Here is a 6,065-nt window from a genome sequence, read left to right as displayed (position 1 = left end):
TGTCTTACTTCGGATTGAAATTAAATTGCTTATCAAAATTTATTTTAACATAATTAAGGATGTATAGAGACTCGATCCCTACATATTTTATTGTATCAATATTACGGTTGCAAAAACTCAAATCTGTAATACCAAATCTTTAGCATCGGATTCAAGCCTATGTATGATACGTATTCCACGTGGTTTTCTTTTTTCCAATCAATGTCTGCGGCGAGTTACGTATTCCTTTGTATTTAGTCGATGACAAGTGCGAGGCAACCCACCCTGTTCGATTTGTGCCCTAACCGTCATGATCATTTAATCTGTGCACATGTGTTTACTTCCTGGTAATCTAGTGTAAGGCGTTTCATTTGGAGACTTATATCAATTTAATCTGCCGGTGCTTGCGTACCAAATCTTTGAGTAATCGTCTCAATACTTGTCTCCTTTATGACAAATAATTTTTCTTTTTTCTTGAAATTGTAATAGTTACAGAGTGAATTGAACAAGTTAGGGTTTCCCCACACTTATTATTTGCTGAGTGAAGAAAATGTTTGAATTTCGCCAACATAATAAACTACAAGATCTCGTTAACGGGAATCACACCACCAGCCTCTCTCCGGCTGTGAGAAAATAAATTGGTGGGCACCGTTGTTTAATTTATTCACTATATAAAAAATTGTCCAATGAGACAGACGACATCATATCGCTTATTTGTATAATAGTGTCCCTTTTGTAGTATTATTTGCACGTAAATGTCTATGCCAATGTTAAATTTTGTATTTTTATATTGCACCTAAAAAATTTCAGTTACTGAACTACAAGTATTTTTACCAATCTATAATGATTAGTTTCCGATTAAACCTTATTTTTACCAAACTAAAATGATAATGTCCCGATCAAACATTATTTTTACCGATGCTTTTTTTTTTTATATATATTTTATTATTATTGAATCAATATATATATATAATAAATGGATCTCATTTTAAAGAACTCTTTTTACCTACGATTAATATGACGGAATTAACTACATAAGTACCGCTTGGTAAGGGAAGTTTAATCGTTTTGTGCAGGTACCGGAAAACTTAGCGTGCCAGCGGTGTGCATACAGTCCGCTGCACGTATTCCGTAGGGATGCTTTATTTTTCATGCCCTTTAGTTGGGTGTAGGCCTAATCACTTATACAAGCGACGAAGCTGATTATCTTCCGTGCCATTTAGATGTGGTCACATTAACGGCTGCTTCGGGTTTAGAATCCCTTTTCCCGACATTGGATTAAATTTTTTGTCCGCAACCAAGTTTAGTCGATTAATTTCACGATCGCCCCCGTTAACTGCCTTACGACAGTGAAATGGGTAGTTCAGTAACAGCATATGCTTTAGCAGTAACTACATAAGTGTCGCTTGGTAAGGGAAATGTAATCGTTTCATGTAGGGGTGACAATGACTTCAAAAAAGCAGTGTACCACGAAGTTCAAGCCAAGTCTAGAGGGTCACCTCAGCTGGGCCCGAAGGTGTACGGAAGGCCATGAAACAGCCCATTCGCATATTTCCCGCATACTACGGTAACGAGCGATGCAGGCCCGGCTGCCAAACTAGCCTTCTCATATCCACCCCTGACTAAGTGGCGAGTATCTTGAAACATTTTAGGGATCACCGACAGCAATCGAAATCTATGAGAGGGGTGCTTAGGCACGTGTTCACTCCGTCTACCTTTAAATCCCGCCAACCGCCTAACTAAATGTGATCAAGCGCCAGCGTAACAACTTCGTCCGAAAATGATGCTGTACCGTGGAAACTCCTCTTTACAGCCGAACTCACATAGGTACGACGTTATCGTTTGAGCATGGCATCGGGAGAAAAATTCAACTTCGCCAGCTCGAGCGGTTACGAGTTCGAGAGGGAGCAGGGAACGCGAACACATTTTATGGTTATCGAAAAACACCTCCACGCGGTTTTCTTTTTTTAATTAACGTCTGCGGTAGGATACGTGTGCCTTTGTATTGAGCCTATGACAAGTGCGGGGCAACCCCCCCCCCCCCCCCCCACCCCGTGCGATTAGTGCCCTAGCCGTCACAATGGCAACTTTATGTTAATTCCAATTAAGGTTTATCATTACTATAAATTAGATTATGTAACCAATAAAAGTTGTTTGTCACTAATACAATGTCTTACTTCGGATTGAAATTAAACTGCTTATCAAAATTTATTTTAACACAATTAAGAATGTATAGAGACTCAATCCCTACATATTTTATTGTATCAATATTACGGTTGCAAAGACTCAAATCTGTAATACCAAATCTTTAGCATCGGATTCAAACCTATATATGATACGTATTCCACGCGGTTTTCTACTTTCCAATTAATGTCTGTGGCGGGTTACGTTCTCCTCTGTATTTAGCTGATGAGAAGTGCGGGGCAACCCCACCCTGTTCGATTTGTGCCCTAACTGTCACGAGCGTTTAATCTGTGTACATGTGTTTATTTCCTGGTAATCTAGTGTAAGGCGATTCATTCGTAGACTTATATCAATTTTATCTGCCGGTGCTTGCATAGCCTAAGCTTTGAGTAATCGTCTCAATACTTGCCTCCTTTATGACAATTAATTTTTCTTTTTTCTTGAAATTGTTATAGTTATAGCGCGAATTGAACAAGGTAGGGTTGCCCCCACACTTATTATTGGCTGAGTGAATTTATATGTTTGAATTTCTCAAACATAGAAAACTACAAGATCCCGTTAACGGGAATCACACCACCAGCCTCTCTCCGGCAGTGAGAAAATAAATTGGTGGGTACCGTTGTTTAATATATTCACTATATTTTAAATTTACAAGTAACAAAAAAATTGTACAATGAGACAGACAAAATCATGTCGCTTATTTGTATAATAGTGTCCTTTTTGTAGTATTATTTGCACATAAATGTCTATGCCAATGTTAAATTTTGTATTTTTTTATTGCACCTAAAAAATTTCTAGTTACTGGACTACAAGTATTTTTACCAATGTATAATGATTAGTTTCCGATTACAAATTATTTTTACCAAACTAAAATAATAATGTCTCGATTAAAAAATTTCTAGTTTCATAAACTCAAATCTGTAATACAAAATCTTTAGCATCGGATTCAAGCCTATATATATATGATACGTATTCCACGCGGTTTTCTTTTTTCCAATCAATGTCTGCGGCAGGTTACATATTCCTTTGTATGTAGCCGATAACAAGTGTGGGGCAACCCCACCCTGTTCGATTTGTGCCCTAACCGTCACGAGCGTTTAATCTGTGTACATGTGTTTATTTCCTGGTAATCTAGTGTAAGGCGTTTCATTCAGAGACTTATATCAATTTTATCTGTCGGTGCTTGCTTAGCCTAAGCTTTGAGTAATCATCTCAATACTTTTCTCCTTTTTGACAAATAATTTTTCTTTTTTCTTGAAATTGTGATAGTTATAGCGCGAATTGAACAAGGTAGGGTTGGCCCACACTTATTATTGGCTGAGTGAAGAATATGTTTGAATTTCTCCAACATAGTACAGTGCAAGATCCCGTTAACAGGAATCACACAACCAGCCTCTCTCCGGCTGTGAGAAAATAAAGTGGTGGGTACTGCTGTTTAATTTATTTACTTTATTTTATATTTACAAGTAACAAAAAAATGTTCAACGAGATAGACGACATCATGTCGCTTATTTTTATAATAGTGTTTCTTTTGTAGCATTATTTGCACGTAAATGCATATGACAATGTTAAATTTTGTATTTTTTTATTGCACCTAAAAAATTTCCTGTTACTGGACTACAAGTATTTTTATCAATCTATAATGACTAGTTTCCGATTAAACCTTATTTTTACCAAACTAAACTGATAATGTCCCGATTAAACCTTATTTTTACCTATTTTCTTTTCCTTTATTATTATTATTTTTATACATATATATAATAAATGTATCTCATTTTAAAGAACTCTTTTTACCAACGATTTATATGACGGAAGTAACTACATTAGTACCGCTTGGTAAGGGAAATTTTATCGTTTTAGGTAGGTACCGGAAACCTTAGCGTGCCTAACGGTGTGCATACAGCCCGCTGCACGTATTCCGTAGGGATAGTTTATATTCCGTGCCCTTTATTTGGGAGTAGGCCTAATCACTTAAACGAGCGACGAAGCTGATTATCTTCCGTGCCATTTAGATGTGGTCACAGTAACAGAAGCTTCGATTTTCCCTTTCCCCGGAATTGGCTTAAAATTTCAGTCCGCGACCAAGTTCAATCGATTAATTTCACGAATTCCCCCGTTAACTGTCGTACGAAAGTGAAATGGGTAGTTTGGTAACAACATATACTTTAGCGGTAACATCATAAGTGCCGCTTGGTAAGGGACATGTAATCTTTTCATGCAGGAGCGACAATGAATTCAAAAAAGCAGTGTATTCCGAAGTTCTAACCCATTCTAGAGGGTCGCCACAGCTGGGCCTAGAGGCGTAGGGAAGGCCGTGAAACACCACATCCGCTTATTTCCGGCATACTATAGTAACGAGCGATGCAGGCCTGGCTGCCAAACTAGCCTTCTCATCACATCCACCCCTGAGTGAGTGTCGAGTTTCTTGGAACATTTAAGGAACGTCGACAGCAGTCGAAATCGCTGAGAGGGGTGCTTGGGCACGTGTTCACTATGTCTACCTTGAAATCCCGCCGACCGCCTAACTAAATGCGATCAAGACTCAGCGTAACAACTTCGTTCGAAAATGAAGCTGTACCGTGGAAACTCCTATTTTTAGCCAAACACACATCGGTACGACTTTATCGTTTAAGAATGGTGTAGGGAATCAATTTCAAGCTTTAATCCCACTAGCTTGAACCCCACTGTGATCATACACTAAAGTACGGTGGCGTCCAAAAGGGAAGAAGATAGAGCAAAAGAGTCGCCAACAAGTTTTTTTAGGAACTTGTAAACCGTTCACGAGGTGAAGGTTACACCCCTTAACGATCCAAGAGATCGTCAACTCCATAAGGTCTAGAACCAAATAAGGGTTCGGGGATGAAGGTACAAATCCAACCTAAAAGAGATTGAACCTGCCCTAATAATAGGCCTCTACTTTATTCTGATCGTATTCATGTGCGCTTTCTAATTAACATACAATCAATAGGTTTAACCCTAAACCTGTTTATTTATGTTGGTTGAATTTAATGCACAAATAAACTATTATTGGCGATCACTTGAATTATAATCACATTAACCCTAAACAAGATTATTAATTATCTTATTAAGCGTGATTACAAGTACCAATTCCCTTTAAACATGCAATAAAAGGTGTGATCAAGCAATAAATAATAAATATCAAGCAACATAATAATAAATAATCAATCATTAGAATAAACATGAATAATAATAATAATAATAATCATCATCAAAATAATAATAATAATATTCATAATCATCATAAATTATAACAATTATAATAATAATCATGTTCATGTTAATATTAAAGCATAATAATAGCAAGATCCTAGGCATGATACTAACAAGATTAATAACAAACCCTAGCATGTCACTAAGCAATAAAAATCAAAGCTTTAATCCTAACATGGTACTAACATTCATAAATATTAGGAAGAGAATAGGAAGCATCGCAACAATCATATTTAATATTAAAATTACCCTAGACATGATACTAGGAATATTATAATAACAACATAAACATGATTTCTACATCATAATATCAATAAATCATTAAAGTACTTACTTTGATGCCTCGTACCTCTTTCTAATAACAAAATACACACGTTAGTAACTTCAAGGAAAATAATAAATCAAACAATTAAATTAAATAATTGAAATAGAGATTTGGGACCAAACCCTCAGAAATTAAACCTTTCACGTCTAGGGCGAAGACAACTTCGAATATGGCTAAGTATATCTAAGTCTTGCGAATGCGGAATTTTGTATTTGAAAAGCAAGTTTAGAAAAAGAGAGAGAGAGAGAGAGAATAATCAAGAAAATCTTGATGAGAGTTGGTGAGAATTGGTGAATGAATAAAATCAATTGGTGAATGAATGTAGATGATTGTGGATGAATGAAAA

Source organism: Chenopodium album, chromosome 1, assembly GCF_948465745.1.
Source record: "Chenopodium album chromosome 1, dcCheAlbu1.1, whole genome shotgun sequence".
Lineage (NCBI taxonomy): Eukaryota > Viridiplantae > Streptophyta > Magnoliopsida > Caryophyllales > Amaranthaceae > Chenopodium > Chenopodium album.
The sequence above is the reverse complement of the archived record's forward strand: the minus strand, read 5'-3'. Positions refer to the sequence as shown.